This window comes from Neophocaena asiaeorientalis, unplaced genomic scaffold, assembly GCF_003031525.2.
Source record: "Neophocaena asiaeorientalis asiaeorientalis breed wild unplaced genomic scaffold, Neophocaena_asiaeorientalis_V1.1 scaffold85, whole genome shotgun sequence".
NCBI classification, from domain to species: Eukaryota; Metazoa; Chordata; class Mammalia; order Artiodactyla; family Phocoenidae; genus Neophocaena; species Neophocaena asiaeorientalis.
The window spans coordinates 856,768-880,367 of NW_020174301.1; the positions used below are offsets into that span (position 1 = coordinate 856,768).

At 41.6% G+C, this 23,600-nt stretch overlaps 1 pseudogene; it reads left to right on the forward strand.

Annotated features, from left to right (window-relative positions):
• LOC112406894 (nitric oxide synthase-interacting protein pseudogene) overlaps nucleotides 1-14,602 on the forward strand; it is a 30,372-nt pseudogene extending 15,770 nt beyond the window's left edge.
• The last annotated feature ends 8,998 nt before the right edge of the window (nucleotides 14,603-23,600 follow it).

Here is a 23,600-nt window from a genome sequence, read left to right on the forward strand (position 1 = left end):
TTTACCGGCTTCTCATCTTTGAGAAGATGGCTAATGCTTTCTGAGCCCCAGTTACCTTACAGTATCTACCACCTAGGATTGTTATAGATATTAAATATGGAACTTAAGTGTTCAGCAGAAAAGAGGCACTCAAAAAATAGTGGTGGTGTTGACTGGTGCTTCCTTCCAGTTGTAGATTTGGGGATAAGAAGCAACATCCTGGCAACTAGCAGCTGGCCTGACTCACAGGAATATGGGAATGGTTTTAACTGAGGCCAAAGCATAAAGCTCCACACTGGGTAATAGACATTATTTCTTAAGAATGTTCACTCACGTTTGTAAATCTGAGCTGTCATATGGGATAGGTGGGTAGCATTGATTCCCATTGCCTACCTTTCCTCAGTTCAGTGCCTAACTCAAGAAGGTTCCCCCGCCATTTGGAATAAGCTAGAATGCCCCTTTCTAAAATTTAAGGATTTCCACAGTTAATCCTAGGATCAGAAAATGTGTGTGCTGGAGAGAGAAGTAAAGGGACATCTAGCACAACCTGAGTTGCATAATCTTAGTATCTTGAATGGCTAACAGAATCAGACAAAGGTTGGGTTGTAATCAATGTAATCAGTATTGATTGTGGATATCTACTAGCATTGCCCCCTTCTCCTCTCAGAAATCAACTCAGGTCAATAAGAAGAACAAGAAATGCAAGCTCTAACACTGACAAGCGCAATGACATCTGGACCCCTGAACCACAATATATGAGAAACGGCCACCAAAGCAGTTACAGTTAAACAGGAGCAAGGGAGGTATGTGGAGAGAGAACGCTTGCAGCCACACGGCACAGAAAACTGGCAGAGCAAGGTTCTCTGGAGCACATGCCACACCCTAGCAGAAAACCAATAATTCCTTGCTGGGAACACTGAGAATGTTGTGCTCCAGTAGGAGTCAGCAGCATCCTTGGACCCAGTTAAGTGTCAGAAAGGAGCAGGGTTGGGAGGCTGAGTGAAGTACCACACCAATGTGCAATATTTACAAGAAGGATTCTCTTGGTGAGACAGAGAAGATAGAGGAAGCATTGGTGACGTCCTTCAGCAACTCATCTCTATTGTCCTGGGAGAAGTGGAAGCAGAGCCAACTTATACTCACAACTCTGGGTCTTAAGAAAACCCACTGTGAACCATGGATAGTTCAGCTAACCCATAACACTGCCTGGCTCCTCCATCACATAAAATTCCTACCAATAGAAAATCCAGGGAGAACTCATCTCTTTCAAAGTTGAGTAATATAAATAAATGTCAACCCAGAAAGTATCTATAAAAATATATCAAAAGGAAAGAATAAAGGGAAGACAGGGACAGGAAGATACAAGTAGAAGATGGAAGTTCACTCACCAGATAAATGTTACCATGGATCAAATTTAGAATTTTTTTAATAAGCATATTGCCTGGAATTTATTTAAAATAAAATTCAAGCAATTGTTCAATAAAACAAAAACTCAGAGCAGAGAGCTAAAAGCGCTCAGGGAAGATGAGACCACAGGAAGAATTGAAATACTGCTCTCGGGAGAGAAGTGGAAGAGAAATAGCACACATTACGGAAATGTAGGTCAGGTTGGGAGCAGCACAAAGGAGACTAGACATGGCTGAAAGTTCACTAAAAATGTGGGCATTAGGCTTAAGAAAAAATAAGCCAATGTAAATAGAAATACACACACACACAAAATTAACAGGATAAGGATAAAATTAAAAATGGAAAGATTAAATAAATCCAACATATTTAAAGTTAGTGTTCCTGAAGAATACAGAATCACTGAAATTATTCTTATACTGACATATAAATAATATTTAGGTATAGATGTGTGTTACACAAATTTTTTCAGAAACAAAAGAAGCATTGCATATATAGATCAAAAAGTCATACCATGTCTCTGGAAATTTTGAGAATGGTCATCGTCAAAATGAAATTCATAGTCATTGCCAAAATGAAATTCTAACAAGTGTCTGCCAAGGTATAAATGGATAAAGAAGATGTGGTATGTGTGTGTGTATATATATATATATATATGTATATATGTATATACACAATGGAATATATTCAGCCATGAGAAAGAAGAAAATCCTGCCATTTGTGACAACAGGGATGGACCTTGAGGGCATTATGCTAAGTGAGAGGTCAGACAGAGAAAGATAAATACATACTGTGTAATATCCTTTATATGCAGAACCTTAAAAAGCTGAACTCATAAAAACAGTAAAATGGTTGTTACCAGGGGCTGAGGGGATGGGGAACTGGGGAGATGTTTGAGGGTTCAAACTTGCAACTAGTAGATAAATAAGTTCTGGAGATGTAATGCACAGCATAGTGATTACAGTCAACCATACTGTATTAGAAACTTCAGAGTTGGTAAGAGATTAGATCTTAATTATCCTCACCACAAAAAAGAAATAATGATTATGTGATGTGATAGAGGTGCTAGCTAATGCTACCATGGTAATTATATTGCAATTTATAAATGCATCAAATCAACACATTGTACACCTTAAACTGACACAACTCATGTGCCAATTATAAAAATGAAATTCAAACAAAATACTGGATTTCAAATATTAAGAATTCTCTGTGCAACCAGGCAAAATAATTAAATAAATCGACCCACCTCAGACTATTCCCCGGTGAGGGTCAATCTAGAAAACAATAGAGCAAAGCCTAAAAGTCTTCATGGAAAGAAAGAACGGGACCAAAACTTTTACTTCCAGCCAAATTAGCATTCTAGTATAAAGGCCATAAACATCTTCGAGCATGCGAGAACTCTGGGAATATAATCCCCATGAGTCTTTCTAGAAGGTGACTTTCTAGAAGATTCTCAAGGGCAAATTCCAGCCAATTAAGAGCTGAATAGAGAACCTATGGCTAAACTTAATCTGGTTAAGTGAGGGGATAAACCTAAAATAAACGTGGGGATTATAGTTACAGAACAGAGTGTAAATGTTTTACAAGCCCTGACAAAGTGGAAATGATAGGACAAAGATGGGAGAAAAAAATGGAAAGTAGCATAAGCACCTTCACAGCAGGTAAATCAAGTAATAGAATTCTATGTCAAGAACCGTGAAGAGTGAGCTTTTACTTTGCTTGCAAGCTAACAAGTTATTCTGCCACGGTTCCAGTGATGCTTACAGAAAGTCCGGGACTCCTGGGTCAGAGGCAAAGCAGCATGAACCTCATGCTCACGTCAATTCCCCTCGTCCCCCAAGCCCTATGGGGACAATTCAGAGCAGCCTGAATTGATGCTGTGCACACAGTGGGTCTGCATCATAGCTGAGGAACCAGAGTTTAGGAAACCCCAATCTTTTATAAGGGGTCTGTTAGAAAACCTGCCCAAACTTTGCCCCATAGGGAGACATTATCTTTATTATCTTGGGCAGCAAACAAATCTTTCCCCTGCCTTGGAGGGTGACGTTATATATTCCAAGGTCCTTTGCTATATAAATATTATTGGAAAGATTGTCCCCAACAAAAGTTGATAGAAGTCCTGCAGAAACACAAGAGACCCATAGACAATTATTGTCAAATGTTTAAAGGTAAGCACTAAGAAAACTCATATAATCACTATAATCAGGAAGTGCACAAGAAAGAGGCAAGTTGAGAGGAAGCTGAAATGTACTGATTTCACCATAGTTCATAATAAGGAGTAAATGGTATTAGCCAAAAATCACTTGAGTAAATATAAAGAAACAGCCAAGATATACTCGCAACATGAGAAATAAGGCATGCAGCATCATTTGTAAAAGCAAAATCCCTATTTAACCTTGACGTTTCAACTGAAATGTCACTTCCCTATGGAGGCCTTTCCTGAACATCAGACCAGGTTTGCTATCCTTCGTATCGCGTCTCATAGCTACCAAGGTCACACAGCTAGTTAGTGGTGGAGCTGAGATTCAGGCCTAAATTTGCTCGTGCTGAAGTCTGCACTCTTAGTAGCTCATCTCTGCGGGCTACTCATTGATTCATCTACTTATATTCCATTCACACCTGATAGTACAGAGTTTTGTTTTGTCCTCCAAGTTTTCATATATACAAGTCTTAATTCTCCAATACCCTTGTAATACCTGAGACATATCTTATGTTTCCTGAGTATGGCCCCCAGGACCTAGCACAAAACAAGCACTCTTTAAAATCATTCAATGCATGATATCGAACACAAATGAACATCTGGGAAGCCCACTAAATGCAGATTGATCACACTGCCTTACAGCACACAAGTAGCAGTTTGAAGGAGAAAAGCCAAGACCGACTCCACCTCCTGGTCCTAAGCACTAGATCATTATCTGTCTCTAAAGAATTATGTGTGAAATTCCTGAGGTTATAAGGAGAAACCACACACAGTCCTTGAAATAGCTTTCAAGGGTGAATAATGCATGCTCTATATTTAATGCATGAGAATGCAAAATGCAGGAAATTGCACAAGAGAGGTCAAACTCCCATTCCCTGCAACAAGAGATCTTTCTGTCTTCCCGCCAATAAATGAATCACTGGTTATTAAATATTGTTTACCATCTAAACAGGGATCCACAAAGCCTGTGTTCTCTGATCTCTTTGTTTCAAGCCTTCTCCTAATCAGGGACATCATCGCCTAATTTAGTGATGCCATGTATCTTGCACCTTTCTGAAAAGTGGGCACCATAGCTCCGCTCCCTATAAAACTGGCTACCATGTTGCAATTTGAGGAAAAATAAATCTTACCGTCATGATGATAGTGTGTGCAATTGAAGCCAGGATAAAGATGGCCCCGAGAAAATGGAATCTTTGACAGCATAATTTTTTTTCTCTTTTTTTGCGGTACGCGGGCCTCTCACTGTTGTGGCCTATCCCGTTGCGGAGCACAGGCTCCGGATGCGCAGGCTCAGAGGCCACAGTTCACGGGCCCAGCCGCTCCGCGGCATGTGGGATCTTCCCGGACCGGGGCACGAACCCGTGTCCCCTGCATCGGCAGGCGGACTCTCAACCACTGCGCCACCAGGGAAGCCCCAACAGCATAATTTTAACACTGTCAAATTATTCAGCTTTTTTCTTAAAAATCACTTAATAGTCCACACAGACATTACTTTTGCCATCAAATATCACTTTGGAAAAAGTTAATAATTTAGGAACGTCTACATATTCGTTAAAAGGCTAATACAGCAAATGCATGAGATGCCATAACCAGAGAGCCCTCTCACCCTGCGAGTTTTGTGTGATTGCTTCAGTCGGCATCATTAACATAGGGCATCAGAGAGAAGGGGGCAGCCAATAATGAGGCACTCCCAGTAATTAGAGACCAGTGTCAGCATCAGCACTGGTATGGTTTAGGAAGATGCTGTGACCTTTATTTGGTAAAGAGACCTTTCCTATCCAGCAGTAGTCTTATCTTTTACTTTAAAACTTAAATAAAAGATTTCGTTTTTGCAGCGACCTTAGTCTTTGGGCTGAAGCTCATTCATAAGGGAAATGCATTTTTGATGTGATGATGATAGTAGTGGCAATTAAGTTGACTGAGTGCTCACCGCATGGCAGGCACTGTCCAAAGGACTTTACACATGCTGCCTAATTTCCTTAAGTACCACACAATGGGTAATATTGTGAACCCCATTTTACAGATTTGAAAACTGAGGCACAGAGTTTAACTTGGTTAAGATCTCACAGCTAGTATGAGTCATAGGTATTGTAACTGCTACACTTTACTGGTTCCTAGCAACAACTACCACCTACAATTCAGTACATGCCAAACTACAACCTATGCATGTACAATAGCTGCAATTAAGTACGTGCCAAAGGGCCCCATGGTAAACATTTTCTTAGTTGATCCTCACCAACAAAACAAAACAAACAAACAAAAAGAGGTAGATCTTTACATTCTCATTTTATGTATGAGGCAACTGAGGATTATTGAGACCCACAACTTGTCCATAAACACTGCTCCCATTACCTAATTTTTAACTCTATATTAAAATATAAGTCTCAGTACATTAAAGAGTGTTTCCTTTTTGATCATTTTCTGGAACTTAAACTTTTCTTGTTTCTTCTAATGGTAACTCCCAATTCATCTCAGCATACACAGAGCCTTTTCAATTGGAGGGACTTTTGGGGCCCTGGTAGAAGTCTTCCAGCTTCAGAACCCTAAACACATATAACCTGAAGACTAATAACCATGACCCACGTGAAATTTTGAGGAACACATCCGAAGGGGTGTAGAGGCTGGGTGAGACCATGGCATTGGTGGGGGGGGCTTCACTGGGGCTCCAGTTTTTCCGTGCTGTCTCCAATTGCCCTGTGTGTAGAGGGAGAGAAGACCAAGTATACCTTGACACAATCAGTAAAGCCTTTGTTTTCTGAGCCTGAGTGATAACTCTATGATATATTCCATCCTTCTCCTCCAATACATCTCTCATGCTTGGTATTATCTCCATGGCAACTAGGAATGCATCCACAACCTTGAGGATATGTTTGTCTGCCTTTCTACCTATCTTAAGGTTAAGCTTGTTAACCTAAGTGTGTCAAAACATGATGGTTTCCAGCTCAATTTTGAATTAACTTAGTGAATCATGAAATCCTGGGAATCAAACTGCCCTTTTTCAAACCCGTGCTATGCAGCTTGTCAAACACGAGCAACTTAGCCTTAGTGAGGCTCAGCCTCCTTCCTCATCTATACAATGAGGACAGAAATATAAGACTATTAGGAGGATTGGATGGGATTTCTCACAACGTTTGAAAAATAAAACCTAGGACGATAATTGGTCTTTAGAAGGGCTTCACAAATGTTAGCTCCACCGTTGGAGAGCATCCCTTTAGCTGTATAATGTGTTGACTAAATGGACGTAGCACACGTGTCCCAGGGTTTTACTCTCAAAGGTTTCCAGTTGACTCTCTGTGGGTCATCTCAGAAGCCTGGTGGGGAAAAATAGGGGACATCCAGATTAGAGAACCTTGTGGTGAAACACATTGGTTAAGAAACAGCCAACCTCACACACTGCAATCCAAGTACCTTTGGTTGTTGAAGAGAATTGGCTTTAATTACCAAAATACCCTCGTCTAAATTGCCTCTCTGTTTGAGAAAAAGAGCTTGAAGAGATTGAAGAAAAGGGCCTCTTTCCTATCTTCAGGTCTTCAGGGATGGAAGGAATGAAGCCCTCCCCTCATCACACCACCCAATAGGAAGCTGGAATGGCTAGTTTTCTTCTGGGGATTTGAGATAAGAGACCTGAGTGAATGATCATGAATGTTCAGCTGTTCCATAAGAGGTGCCTCACAATGAGCCTCAAAATAGGATGAAATCTGGGCAGACCACCCAGATGTGCACTAATTGGAGCAAAACCTTTTCTGTAACAAATGGCAAAGCTAAGGTTTTTGTGCTGTATATTTTTTTAATGGTGCTATATTCCAACTAATAAAAAAAGTGATGCAAAATCAATAATTCCTACCTTCCCCAATGTACGCCATCTAGCCTAATCAAACCCGTTGACTTGCTGCAACCCACATGAGCAACTTGTGTACATAGGTCTTCACACCTGCCTCTTGGAATGCTTCTCTTCACTGCCACCCCACTGCCCATCCTCTAGCCCCAGAGCATTGTCTAGCCCTTCCATGCGGTTTTCTCTGAGAGCTGCTGCTCTCACTGACATCTGTCTTCAGAAACCCAAAGGAACTCACCATGCCTTCTGAGCAATGCTTCTTACACTGATTATTTACTCATTTTCTCTAAATGCGAGGAATTGCTTTTCTTCACTATTATTTAAATACAAAGACTATGTCAGATGTTTTTTCCATCTTTTCACAGCATAACAGGCCCAGTAAATATTTGCTGGTTGGTTAATAATGACTTCTGTGTAAATAAATACTGCAAAATTTGTAACAAATGATCAATTCAAATACTTCACAATAAAATATTTCTTCCCATCCCTCATCTTAAAAATACACCATTTGAAAGCCAGAGGGAAGATTCCTCAACCAATCTCCTCATTCTTTAGATGAATCAACTGAAGCTAAAGAAGGTGAAGTGACTTGATTAAGGTCACACATCTAACTAGAAGCCAATTAGGGCCAGGGCCCAGATCTGCAGACTTCTAGTGATGTACCCTTTCTGATACACAGCGCGATGAACCAGGGTTACACTCTACTTGTAAGTTGGTCATCACAGTTCAGTAGAGGGAAGACAGACTGGGAGCTAGATGGCATGGTGCCACATCCTTGTTCTTTCACTAATTCATTCTATGGCCTTGGAAAAATCATTTAACCCTTTGGCCTCAGGCTTCACAGCTGCAGGAGGAAAGATGATAATTCTACATGATCTAACTCAGAGTTCAGCAAACTACAGGCCAAATCTAGTACACACTTGTTTTGGTAAATAAAGTTTTACTGGCATACCCGTTTATTTACCTGTTGTAAATACCTATAATGGAAGAGTTGAGTAACAGTTAACAGAGACCATATGATCCACAGGCAAAAATATTTACTATTTGGCCCTTTGCAGAAAAAAAATTGTTGACTCTCAATCTAACCTATATGTAGTACAGTTGTATGAATCTAATGTATGCGAGGACACTTTTCATCTACAAAGTGCTATATCCACATTTAAAATATCATTGTTATTGACAACAATAGTAGCAATAGCAATAGTAAATCATGAAATATCATTTGCAGTAAAGGCAATTAAAATTTTCTTTGTTTGGGTCTTCCCTGGTGGTTCAGCGGTTAAGGCTTCGCCTTCCAGTGCAGGGGGTGTGGGTTCAGTCCCGGAGAGCTAAGATCCCACATGCCTCCAGTCCAAGAAGCCAAAACATAAAACAGAAGCCATATTGTAACAAATTCAGTAAAGACTTTAAAAAATTGTCTTTGTTTAATAGGTGGCATCTACATGACGTATTGCTTGATTTGAGATCACCTCACCTCACCTCACTGTTGTTCATAGTAACATGTTTTTGCAGAACCAAGTGACAATTTTAATAGATCCAGGAATATTTCAAACTAATTAGATCATTTATATATAAAATATAAAACAAGTGTTTTCAGAAGAACATCAGGTCATCCATGGAGAGCATCTGCCCTCATTTTCACCACTAACATGGCTCGCTATGTGGGTACCATCCTGTGTTATAAGTACCATGTAATGGAATTAACATTCACCTGGAAATACTGACTTGACACACACTGACCTTTGACTATTGGCTCTGTTACTCTAAATGTATTATGCTTTTCCATTGATGTTTCTGAGAGGGAGATTGGTGGCTCACCGTGGTTTTCCCCTGCCATGTACTCTGGGCATGGACATTAACCAAGGAAGACAAACTGTTCTCAGCAAAGTGGGAGATTAATCATTGGCCATGTCCAACTCACTGCCATGGTAATGACACGGGATTTTATCCTAAGAATTACAGCAGTCATTGAAAGGCCTTAGAAGAGCTCTTCCTCTGATGTAACCACAATGTAGATAACGGGTTGGAGGTGCAAGAGCAGGTGTGGGAACTGGCTAGGAGGCTGTAGGACTAGCCCAAGCAGGAGACAAGAATGACTTTGACTAGAGTTGTCATGGAGATGGGGATATGCAAACCATCATGAACAAGCTGAAGCTGGGGGTGACGTGGGAAGAAGCAGAGGAGGCAGGACAGGCACTGGCTTTGTGTTAGCCCAGATCCAACCTAGAGCTGCATGAGCGTGGTTAGCAAGAATCCAGCTAGATTGCATTTCCCTCAAATTCATCTCCTGCCCCTATTTCTAATGGTCCTAGAGGCCCATAAAACCAATTCCAATTAGGGGTCTTTATTCCTCTCCAATAAAACTTAAAACTTTCATTTGATTCAGTAAATTCTTAACAACATCTTTTTATTCGCCTCTTTAAAAAGCCATTTTTACATGATGTAAATATAACAATTATTTAGTAGTGATAAATACATTCCTAATTAAACAACTATTTTATTACTTACTAACGGCTTAAAAAGTCTGAGATCCGTCAGGAAATAAAATATTTTATTTACAGGAATTGGGCTGAGAGACCTGATCTTCCTGGTGCAAATGAGTCAGAAATGACCAATATAAGTAAGATGAAACAGGATTTATTAGGCTTTAAGGCTGGGGTTCCTGCTTCCTTTGAAGTATTACTCTGCCTGTATTTGTATATGCATGTTTATGTATACGTGTGCATATGTGTGTGTATACAGAGCAGTTTGCCATGAAAGATAAGAAATGTCTATGTGATGTGAACCCTCTCCCACCTGCATGACTAAAATATTCCTCTGAAATTTCTTTGTCAGAAAAGAGCCTGAAACTTCTAAATGTTAAAGGCAAATACCCCTCAGAGAGCTGAAATAGGGAACTTTGATCAGCTATTAATGACTCAGTGGAAACATACATATCTTCTCCAATAGCTGAGAATAAAGCATTGAGGCCATGGGAGTTTTGATGAAGGATATGTTCAAATCATAAATTGCACTTCCAGGCACCACGATGGAAATATCTAGAATACTGGGCACTACTATGCTGTTGGTTGGGGGAACAGTAACCAAAGACCAGATTTTCAATTTTACAACTTTTCCGAGGCCAGCCCTGACTCCTAACCGAATCATATATTAAAGTTGGGCTTTATTTCTGCCCACTTGGACAGGCTTGTCTTGGCCTGGCCCAGTGCCCCAGAAGTTGATTGTCTTTTTTTTTTAACTTTTTATTTTATATTGGAGTACAGCCAGTTAACAATGTTGTGTGCAGCAAAGCGACTCAGCCATACATATACTTGTATCCGTTCTCCCCCAGACTCCCCTCCCATCCAGGCCGCCACATAACATTGAGCAGAGTTCCCTGTGCTATATACTAGGTCCTTGTTGGTTATCCTTTTTAAATATAGCAGTGTGTACATGTCAATCCCAAACTCCCTAACTATCCCTTCCCTCCACCCTTAGCCATAAGTTCATTCTCTAAGTCTGGGAGTCCGTATCTGTTTTGTAAATACGTTCATTTGTATCATTTCTTTTTAGATTCTGCATATAAGCAATAGCATATGATATTTCTCTTTCTCTGTCTGACTTACTTCACTCAGAAGTTGATTGTCTTTATGTTATGAGAGCGAGGTTTCTAATAGTGTGGGACATTCACGGTCTTGTGAGCTTGTTTTCAAATAACAAGAATGGACCTGTATAGACCTAGCCAGACTCTTTTGCTTGGATCACTTCAACATCCAAGTCTATGTAAAGAGGCTGGGACAGGGACTGAAGTGTAGGCCGTCTGTGCCCATGTAATGAGAAGAATGATCTAAATTTTGCATCCTTCTGTTCAGCCATTTTTTTCATCAGTTCATTCATCTATTCAACTATTCAACAGCTATTTCTTGAGCACCCACCTGTGCTGGGCCCTGTGCTGGAGACTGGGGATATGGGAGTGAGAAAGATAGCCCGGGTCCTGCTCTCATGAAGGTAAGACCTGGTAGTAGACCAAGACTGAACTTCATTGGAAACATGTCATCCATCCTAGAAGGGCAGGGGATAGTCACCAGCTCTGTCTCTGTTTTACCATGTGACCTTGGGAAACTCTCTTGCCCTCTGAGCCTCAGGTTCGTTATCTGGGCTTTTGACCAGATGCTCTCCAAGATCTGTACCATTGTTTCTTGTGGCCTCCAACCAAACATGACTGGCTGATCGGCAGCCATGCTTCTCTGCAACACAGATACATCTGGATTCCTAAGAAACACCTCCGGGGGACTTGGAAGTGGGTGAAACTATGTCATTGGGGGTGGTTTCACTAGGCATTCTGGCTTTCTTTCCATTCTTCCTTCATTTTTCTAAATCTCTGCTCTGTACTGGCTAGGCAAAGGAAGATGCATGCGCCGGCACTCTCAGCGTGTTTCTTCTGAGCCTAAGAGTGATAAGAGGAGGGGGGTGCAGCTTAAAGATTCTTTATCCATCCTGATCACTTTTCAGGGAACTAATCTAAAATCCAGGGGGCAAAGTAACTTGATTAAGATCCCACAGCAAAAAGGAATCAGTCTGGGGCCAAGATGTACACCGCCAGGCTTGCAGTGGCATGCCCCTCCTGAACCCAGCACGTTACCACAGTGTTCCCACATCCTGGGCACTTGGTCCTCATAGTCTAGGGGGAAAAGAGTGAACTGGGAGTCCGTGCTGTCTCACCGGTCCACTGTGCAGCCAAATCACTTAACCCCAGTAGCCTCAGTGCCACAGCTGCAAGCGGCCAGATGTCTTAACGCATAATGCTGTTGTGCAAACAGAATGCAGGTCAGTGGTCAGACGAAGAAGCTTTTAAACAACAGTGCTACATCCTTGCAAACCACTGGAATCAGTGTTGTGGAAATGGTAGCAGCAGTAATAGCCATAATAAATCGTGAAAGATAAACTTCACCCAAGCCCATCAGGATTTTTGTCCATTAAATGTGTGGCAACCAAACTGCCTCTGTGGTGTCCACAAAATAATGTTTTGTAAAACTAGATTATACCTTTGAAGATTTCCGAAATATTCTAGGAACAATTGATATGAAGACTTGTGTACAAAACATAAGTGGATGTTGTCAGATCAGCAGCTCAGCCACGTAGGGCCTCTGCCACCACTTCCATCACGAATGTGACCCACCGAGGACTCCCCCATGTGCCATAAATGTGTAGTTAGACCTCCCACCTGAGACTCTGACTTTGGAGCAAACTGACTTTCAGTGTTCATATCTGTGGCTCTAACGCATTGGACTTACTATTATCATTAGCATCCTTATTAGCATGGAATTAGCATTAGCATTTTTGAGAGGGAAGGTTTTGCCTCCAAGTGGTTGATTCCCTGGTCTGTTATGGACATGCTATTTCCTCAGTTCAGGAAAATACCATTCTCAGAAAAATAGGAAAATTAATCATTGGATCCATCCAGTCCCCTATCCATCCAGCCCTTGGGAGAGGATTGATTTATGGAAAGTGCCAGCCTCAAAGTCAGAAAACCAGTTTCTGCAATTATGCTCCAAATTCCACAAATACCTGAGCCTCAGTTTTCTCCTTGAATACACGGAGCAAGTATCTTCTTTTTCCCCTCCTCATAAAGGGTTTTGAGAAGAAAATAAAAAGCAAAAGCAAAGTTTTATAAACATGGAATGTTTAAAAAGAATGAAGTACATACCAAGTAGTTGTATAATATAGAGAGAGACTGGCCAATACATAAGTCTTTATCTTGTGCCAGACACTGTTCTAAGCACTTTACATAAAATAAACACTATTGACTAGTAATAATAATAAAGAGTAAGTTTAATAGAGATTTATCCATATGGATGTTCACAATTTTCAAGCAGAGCATCAGCGCTTTTCAGCCGTCTCCACGCACAGCTGTGTCTCAATTCCAGGACAGGAAGTAGAAGAGTTGCTGGGCCATGTGACCTGTAGGAAAATCTGTGCAGACTGTTCTACCCCTACAGGGCCTTGAGTGATTGGCCCCTAACCCGAAGTCCTCAGTTCAGCAGATGGAAGAATAGTCTTTCCCACAGGGAAAGGGGAAGAGAATGAAATTATTTGCTCTTCTTCTGATATAATTCCCCATGTCAGGATTATGGTGTCGGGTGCTGTCGTAAACCCCATGGATGAAAAGATAGCTTAAAATGCACATTTCATTCCATGTGTAGGTATTTCAAAGGACCTCAGGGTTGATCAGGAATCAAGACGGTAATAACATGCCAGTTAGTTAAAGAACCAGAGGATTGAATGGCTTTGTTCAACTACTGCTGAACTGATGTGCCCACATATAGAAGATTTAAAATGTTGGCTCCCAGGCGCAGGAGCTAAATAAACCCACTTTGTTGTTGTTGTCTTTGTTTTCTTTCCCCAGAAGATAATATCTACCATGTAATAAGTGGAAGTTTCTCCAACACAAACACCCACTAACAACTTCCATAAGGGATGGGGCCCAGCTGGGGCCAATAGAATGCGCGGTCTTGTCGATCATTGGTGAAGATAACACAAGAACTAAAAGAAGAAGGAGACTGCGCCGCAGGTGAAGGCCTACGAGAAGCAGCGGGGCGCCGGGCGTGAGAAGCACAAGGAGCTGCAGAGGGCGGCGGCGCAGGACCCGGCGGGGGGCTTCCTGGAGAAGGAGGCGGCCACCGAGAGCCGGCCCCTCGACCCCTTCACGCCCAAGGCCGCCTCGGGGAACTACCCAAGCGATGCCCCACGGGGCCCAGTACGGGCCCCGCACGCAAGGACAAGGACAAAGCGCTGCCCAGCGTCTGGATCCCGCCGCTGACCCCTGAGGAGACGGCCACGAATCAGGAGAAGCCGTCGCGCCTCGTGACCTGGCCCACGTTCGGGAAGCGCTGCGCATGTCTGCACGTCCCACCTGACGCCCGTGTGTTTCAGGCTGCTCCACAGCTCGGTGAACCGCGTGGGGCTCGTCAAGCGCGGCAAGCACTGCCTGTGCGCTGGGACACGCGAGCCTGAGGAGCGCTTCGCTGAGCGCCGGGCTGCGGTCCTCTGGAGCCGTGGTCACTCTGGAACGCGTGGAGAAGCCGGTTCGCAAGGACCACGTGGACCCCGTGAACCGGAGAAGCTCCCGGACCGCGGCATCATCGTGCTGCAGCGGCTCCGGAGTGAAGCTGCAGGTGGAGAAGTCCAGGCCACTACGGTAGCTGGTGAGCACATCCTCCATTTTGTTAACTGAGCACGTCTTGTATGCCAGGTACTGTATCGGGTGCTAGCTGGGATTTTAAGGGGAATAACGTACTTTCTGCCCTCAATAATACCAAACTGCCTTTTCTTGAGTGCCAGGGTTGCTGGGCACTGTTGTTAAGTATCCTATATGTATTTGTTAATAGATCCTCATTAGCAGCCCAAGAGGTGGATGCTATTCAAAAAGTTTACAAATAATAAATGCTGGAGAGAGTGTGGAGAAACGGGAACCCTCCTACACTGTAAATTGGTGCAGCCACTATGGAGAACAGTATGGAGGTTCCTCAAAAAAACTAAAAATAGACCTCCCGTATGATCCAGCAATTCAACTCCTGGGCATATATCCAGAAAAGCTGAAAACTCTTACTCAAAAAGATATATGCACCCCAGTATTCACAGCAGCGCTGTTTACAATAGCCAAGAAGTAAAAACAACCCAAGTGCCCATCAACAGACAGTTAGTTTAAGAAGATGTGGAATAGATAGATAGATGATAGATAGATAGATAGTGCAATATTACTCAGCCATAAAAAAAGAATGAAATATTGTCATTTGCACCAACATGGATGGACCTAGAGATTATCATAGTAAGCGAAGTAAGTCAGAAGAAGACAAATACATGATATCACTTATATGTGGAATCTAAAAAATAATGCAAATGAACTTACTTAGAAACAGACTCACAGAGACATGGACACAAACTTATGGTTACCAAAAGGGAAAGGGAGGAGTCAAGGGATAAATTAGGAGTATGGAGTTAACAGATGCAAACTATTATACCTAAAGTAGATAAGCAACATGGATTTACTGTATAGCACAGGGAACTATATTCAACATCTTATAATAACCTATAATGGAAAAAAAATCTGAAAAAGTATATATCTAACTGAACCACTTTGCTGTACACCTGAAACTAACACAACATTGTAAATCAACTCTACTTCAATTAAAAAAAAAGAGGAGAATGCTATTATTATCATCACTATACATATGAGGAAACTGAGACACAGAGAGTTTAAGTAACTTGCTCAAGGTCACTACGTAGTGATTGGAGTTGCTGGGCTTTGAACCCCAGCAATCTGGATTCAGTGTTCAGGAGACCAACCGCTGCACTCTACCACCTCTCCTGTGGGAGAGGGGATACGACAGGCACAGGCATGATCACCCTTCGCTCAGTGCTACCCAAATGGTTTGCAAATACGTGCTTCAGAAAAGGGACATGGTTAATCAAAGAAGCCTTCGTCTTGTTATGAAGCGTGTAGAACTCCACAGGAAGGGATGGGTGGGGGGTCACCTGCAGCTAGTGGGAACGGTGTGAGCCAAGTCATCCTGATACAAAACACTGCTTCTCACACTTTGATGTGAATACAAGTCACCTGTTTATTGTTGCAAGGCAGTCCAAGCACAAGGGGTGTTAGTGAGACTCCAACCAGATGAGGCTTTTCCCCAAATTGATTATCTGCCCCTGTTTAAAATGAACATGAAGGCACATGAAACAAGTCCTATTAGGGTCTCTTTATTCTTCTCCAAGAAAACTTGAAATGTTCATTTGACCCAGTAAAATTCTTAATAACCTCTTTTTTATGTCCCTCTTTTTAAATCAATTTTATGTGTTCTAAGAAAAAATGATTAATGACTAGTAGAATGTTTCCCTAATACCACAGTTACTTTCTTAAACTTCCCAACTTAAAAATGCTTCAAAAAAATGCTTCAGGTCTGAAATTTGCCTAGAAAATCAATTATTTACCTAATGTGTGTTATAATTTTCTTTCAAATAATTATCTAAGCGTTGGAAAGAAAACAAATTGGGCTGAAAAGCTCAAGTATGTAACTTTAGACCTGATCTCCCTGACAGAAATCGAGAGAATTTGTCACTATGAAATGAGAAGGATTAACGAGCATCTGTGAGTGAGGCCCTGGTTTCCTGTGGAGGCCGTGTGTGTGTTTTCACATAAGTGCACTGCGTGTGCACGTGTATACGTGTGTACCGATGGATGATCATGAAAGAATAGGTGTCTTTAAACAAGAGGCTCGTTTTCAGTCCCAGTGGCTGGGAGTTGAAGTAAGTGCCTGTGTGGCAAATCCCCACCCACCCCCGCTGAAAGATCTCTCTCTGCATCTCTAGGGCAACACCTGAAATGTATGTTTTGTAGCTAACTCGCTAGACAGGTATAGGATGTTTTAGTCAGCCACTACTGATTCAGTGAAAGTGTGATTATCAAATACTCTGTTTTCTCCCACAACTGGATTCCATGGGTAATGGGAGCTTTGCTGGAGGACATGTTGGAATCATGAATTGGGACCTGGGCTTTCCAGGGCACCTGATGAACAGTGCCCTGGGCACTAATTAGGTAGCAACTCTTGTAGACTGAAAAAAAAGTGCGCAGCCTAAAAGTTGAGAGCTATGTTTTATTCAGTGGACATTCTGAGGAGACAGGACTCTCAGATCCCTCTGAGGGACTGCTCTGAAGAGGCAAGGGGTGGGCCAGGATATATAGGAGTTTTTGCAACAAAGACCAGGTAGTCGGAACATCGGAAGATTACTGCTAATTAAAGAAAACCAGACATCTCAAATTAATGAAATTAGTGCTTTTCTATGCATGGGAAACTGCAAAGTCTGGACTCATTGAAATCATTCCTTTGATATGCACCTCAGCTGTCTGGGGGCAGTAGCCTGTGTTTTCACATCCTGAGTCTCCTCAGGGTGCACTGTTGGGAGTGGCTGCATCAGTTGGCTGCATGATGGCAAGCATTCTGTTTCCATCCTGAGTTCCCTCAGGGCTCCCCTTCAGGGCGGCTGTAATGTGGTGGCTTGATGGCTGCCACATCCTTTGTTTACTGATGTGGCAGGCGGCATTCTTAGTTCACACTCTGGTACAGGTAACCAAAGACCCACTTGGTTAACTGGTCGACTCTGCAACTTTCTGGGGACCCATTCTGTCTCCTAAATCATGCATTAAAATTCGACATGATTTTTGGTCCTGTGGACAGTCTTCAAGGCTTAACTTGACACTCCTCACCACTCTAGAATTTTTCTTTCTTATGGCTCAGGCAGAGTCAGACCCAGGGCTGTCTTCCCTAGTAGGAACAGGCTTGACATTCTTTAGAAGATTTGCAAATAATCTTCAAACCCCTATGTCCCCTTGGGATACCCTACTATGTCCCCCAGACTAATTAGGATTTTCTCTCTTTCTCCTTCTCTGTCCCCTTTTCTCTTCTCCCTTCCTGCCTTCACCTTGCTTATTTACATATCGCATCCATTTTCTCTGGCCTTACTCTTACTTATCCTCAAGCCTCAGATTTATATCATTTTTTTTCTGAAAAGTCTCCCGCAACCACCTCTTCAGTCTCCCACTCCCCAAATTACATTAAGCACCATCCTCTGTTCTCCCTTTATCATATTTATTATTTTATCTGGTAATTATCTTCAGATGGGATTGGCATCTGAAATGGGGTAGGGTCGGGGAGCAGTCTTATAGGACTGAATCTTCAAATTGTGGAATCTGTTACTATCTTCTGGTAGACAGTGTCAGAATTGAGTTGGACTGTAGGACACCCAGCTGGTATTCAGAGAATTCCAATTGGAATTGAGTGCAGAACCTTTTTGGAAGCCACACATAATCTTTCTTCTTTATGTGAAAGTTCAGCTGAGCCTTCTCCTGAATATGAGAAATGGTCCTTGCCATATAATTTTTTATTTTTATAAATTTTATTTATGTATTTATTTTTTGGCTGCGTTGGGTCTTTGTAGCTTCGCGTGGACTTTAGTTGTGCTCGTTGCAGTGAGCGGGCTTCTCATTGCAGTGGCTTCTCTTGTTGTGGAGCACAGGATCTAGGCACTTAGGCTTCAGTAGTTGTGGCACGCAGGCTCAGTAGTTGTGGCTCGCAAGCTCTAGAGCGCAGGCTTAGTAGTTGTGGCGCATGGGCTTAGTTGCTCCACGGCATGTGGGATCTTCCCGGACCAGGGCTCGAACCTCTGAACCCCTGCAGGCGGGTTCTTAACCACTGCGCCACCAGGTAAGTCCTTGACATATACTTTTGAAGGACCATTATTGTCAACCCAACACCAAATAATACTGTCATCAGCGAGATAGATGCTAAAATGGAGAATGCTGACCCCTAGTTAAGATTAGAGTAGGAGTCGGTTACCATCTGTTAAGAGCTCTTTGGGTGCCAGACACTGTGCTAAATGATTTGTATACATTATCACAAACACTATGGTAATCTTATTCTCTGTTTTACAAAAGAGAAACAGGCTTAGAGAGCCAAGGTGACTTGGCCAAGGCCACACTGCTCGTACACAGGCAAACTGGGAATAAGACTGAATATCTGTCTGCACATTTCACAGTTTATCTGCTGCTCCACACCACTCAGAAACCTCAGTTAATCAGAATGTTCAGGGAGTGTTGTGATGGAAAGGGCTTTCAGTCTGGATGTAGAAATTAGTGTATGTTGAAGGTGACCGGTTTTTAAGTGTTGGGTTACATTACTGATGTGAACCTGTCTGTTGTCATTGCTTTCTCCCTTAGAGAGAGGACAAAGGTAGCTAATACACTGAATAATTGGTTGTTTCCATCAGAAGAGTGCTGGCTAGTAAACACTACTTGCATTGTTTTTCAAATCCTACCTTGATTCATAGAGTCCTGAAACTTACACATGTGTACAAGGATCTGTTCCCCTTGTGTAAAAAAAGTCTTTTTAAAAAATTTTATTGAATTATAGTTGATTTACAATGTTGTGTTCACTTTCTGCTGTATAGTGAAGTGACTCAGTTATAGATATATATTCTTTTTCATATTCTTTTCCATTATTGTTTATTACAGGATATTGAATATATTTCCCTGTGCTATACAATAGGACCTTGTTGTTTATCCATCCTGTGTAAAATAGTTTGCATCTGCTAATCCCAAACTCCCAATACTTCCCTCCCCCAGACACCCTCCCCCTTGGCAACCACAAGTCTGTCTTCTATATCTGTGAGTCTGTTTTTGTTCTGTAGATATGTTCATTTGTGTCATATTTTAGATTCCACATATAAGTGATATCATATGGTATTTGTCTTTCTCTTCCTGACTTCGCTTAGTATGATAATCTCTAGGTCCATCCATGTTGCTACAAATGGCATTATTTAATTCTTTTTAATGGCTAAGTAATATTCCATTGCATATATATATATATATATATATCAAATTATAGTTTTGTCTGGATATATGCTCAGGAGTGGGATTGCAGGATCATATAGTAACTCTATTTTTGGTTTTTTGAGGAAGCTCCATACTGTTTTCCATAGTGGCTGTACCAATTTACATGCCCACCAACAGTGTAAGAAGGTTCCCTTTTCTCCACACCCTCTCCAGCATTTATTATTTGTAGACTTTTTAATGGCCATTCTGACGGGTGTGAGGTGGTACATTGTGGTCTTGGTTTGCATTTCTCTAATAATCAGCAATGATGAACATCTTTTCATGTGCCTCTTGGCCATCTGTATGTCTTTGGAAAAATGTCTGTTTAGGTCTTCTGCCCATTTTTCGATTGGGTTGTTTAGTTTCTTGTTATTAAATTGTAGGAGCTGTTTGTGTATCTTGGAAATTAAGCCCTTTACCTGTCCACCACATCATTTGCAAATATTTTCTTCTAGTCTGTAGGTTGTCTTTTCGTTTTGTTTATGGTTTCCTTTGCTGCACAAAAGCTTACAAGTTCGATTAAGTCCCATTTGTTTATTTTTGCTGAAAAGCAAAAAGCCTTAGGAGTAGAAAGATCCTAGTAGAGGAGGGAACACAATGTGCGTAGAGGACCTACAGCCTCTGCAGTGCACAGAGAACGTGGGTCCCAGTATTTCTTGCCACATTTCAGTAAAAGAGAAAATAAGAACAGTCAGAGTGAATCATCACAGAATGGATAGTGGATCGGGCCAAGAGTTCCAGCCCCAGTTCTTCACTTTCTCTTTGTGTGACCTCGGGTGAGTCATTTTATCTCTCTGGCTCTTGCTGAACTCATCTGTAAACGGAGCAGTTTGGTTTAGGGGATATGCTACATCTATTGGAGAAAAAAAATAAATGGATAGTGATTACCCTGGGAGTAGGAGGTGTAATGACTGAAAGAGAGCATGGGGGGGGGAGGTTTGAGGTTCTGGTAATCTTGACCTGACTGCTGTTCCAAGAAAGTGTTTACTTCGTGAAACATCATCAGTCTGTAAGCTTACTCTTGGTGCACTTTCTATATGTACTTTATTCTTCAAGAAGAAAGTTTACATTAGAAACAAACAAACCAAAAAATATACTAGGCACTTTAAATCCTAATTGGAGAAAAAGGTCAAGTATAAACATAGAAAAATGTTTTTTAAAGTGTTTAAACCCCCTATGAATCTTCATCTCATTTGAGGAGATAAGTAACTATTAGAAAGGAAAAAAATAAAAAACCTCGGCTCCAAATCATGATAGGATAGTTTGGACAGCAAATCATCATTTACATGGTCACCTATCACAGATTTTCCTTTTGAAATATGATCTGAATACTACATAGTCTGATTTGTTTTAATACCCCCTATTCTGAAGCATTATATTTAAGAAGTTGAAGTAGGAGGCGTTAAGGTGAAACCTACTGTTACCAAAACCACAGAATTCCAGCAGCAACATTGTTACCCTATGGTTCTGTGATCCCACAATGCAATATAACGAGACTTAAAGGGTGTCAGGATATGGGGACGCCAGGAGTGTGGAAAAGGGATGGCCATCAGTCCTGTGAACACAGATCACATTTAGATGAAGGTAACACTTTCTTTACCATTAAAAGCAACCTTTTATTTTCATGTAACCTGAGTTTGCAATGAATATAGGGTGTAAACAGTTGAGGGTTAGGAGGAAGGGACTCCGATACTTCAGACACTGAGGCAGTACAGTGGCTTCAGCTTATGAAACAACAGCAGAGGAATGGGAATCACTCTGACCACTGTGGGACAGAATACCAGCCCTTGAATCAGCCTATTTCAGAGGTGGCCCTCAGGCGGGCTTGGCAACAAAGCTTATTCTGCAGCAGAAGTCAGCACCTAAAAAGACAAGCATTAGTGTTAGAAAACAGATATCTTATAAATGCGGGTTTATGAGAATGTAAATTTGTACAGCTGCTTTGGATCATTATCCAGCAATCCCGGTAAAGTTGAGGATATGCATCCCTTGTGACCCAGCAGTTCCTCTCCTCGGCTTGTGCACTATAGAATCCTGCCCACAGGTGCCCACAGCACAGGGGTAAGGTTGTTGCTAGCAGCATTGTTTGTAATTCCATCAACACAAGAATGGATACCTAAATTATGATACATTTGCACAACAGGGAAGACGCCTGGACCAGAAGGATGTGTATCAACATGCATTTGTCTCACAAATATACTTTTGATTATAAATGCAAGTTTCAGAAGAGTACAGTATGATAATATTTTGTAAATTTTCAAAGCAGACAAAAAAATACTGTAGTTTTTTGTTAGGCATCCATATATATGTATTAAAGATATAAAGAGTAAAAACAGGAATGATGAACAAGTTCAGTAACCTCCCTGAGAAGAGATGGGGGATGAGGGGAAGATTCAAATAGGTAGAAGCATGAGACATTCATAGGTGAATCACTATGATAACACAGTTCATCGTATTAGTCTTTATACCTTTTTGTATATCCAATCTTTTATGCAGTTTTTTAAAAATTTAATTGAAAAAATAAGAGTAAGATTTACTCATCCTTCCATCCATATGTGCATTCATTCAGTATGTATTTATGAGCATCTACTTTGTGCCAGGCACCCCTTTAAAGTCAGAGGAAAATGAGAAAAATAAAAAGGATAGTCACTGACCTCAAAGGTCTCGTCAGGATAAAGAGACACACAGAAACTTAGACCACAGTGTGAGACTCCTTCCTTTTACAGTGAAGGAGTCTGAGTCGAAAAGGAAGATACAGCTTGGGCCAAAAGTGCACACAGAACCTGCCTCCCAGGCATGCGGCTAAAGATGAGGGTGATCATGGGAGGAAAGCAAACTTAGCTCCATGGTCACAGGACACAAAGCTCACATTGGACTCCTGGCTCTTCTTCCCAGGATGCAGTGATAGCCATCATCCTGGCAAGTGGTCCCACTCAGGCGCCTGAGCTGTTTCAAACAAATTCTGCACAAAGGGTGATTTGTGCTGTGTTGTGCTTCTCTTTCAACATAAGTGTCATGATTCTTGGCGTAGAAGTGTAACAATGATAGGGGTACATTCATCAGTCATTCTAATGCCTTGTGTTTGAAGAGCAGTTTGAAGCTATTTTTCCCCAAGACTACTTAATATCAGAACATATTGGTTCAGACTACAGCCCTCTTCTGTGCTCTCGCTCACAAAAGAACCAAGGAATGCATTGTCCTTGTTACAACCATTTGTGGGGAACTGGGTGGGGGATGTACCAGACATTACACGATACCAGAAACCAAGCAAGGCGGGAAGATGGGGCAGTGTTCTGTCAATTCCAAGGAAAGAAAAATAACCTGCAGTGTTTTTTTCTTACAACCTGTGTGATGCTGGTGACAGTAATACCAGTAAACTAAATAAGGAATGATATACATACATATTGAGTCATAATTCCAAAGATGTCCATTGTCATTAAATGGCATGTGGAAAGCCCAGAAGTAGTTTATGGTAGAAAAAATATGACTCTTTCATTAAATACCTCTTAGACATCTGGAACAAAAAAATGGTGGCTAAACATTACTAATATTTTCAACATCCGTGATTCTAAATGCTTTGAAAATACGCACATGTGTGTTAATTTATACTTTATAGCTTTACAGCCTGTTGCAGGAGGATTAACTCTAAGTCTCACATCGTGCAGATGAGGACACAAACCCAGATGGGTTAAACAGCAACATCCCACAGTTTGTGAAAGAGCTGGAGCAGGAAACTGGCTCCCCTTATTCCCCCAGCACAGAGCTTCCAATCTCCC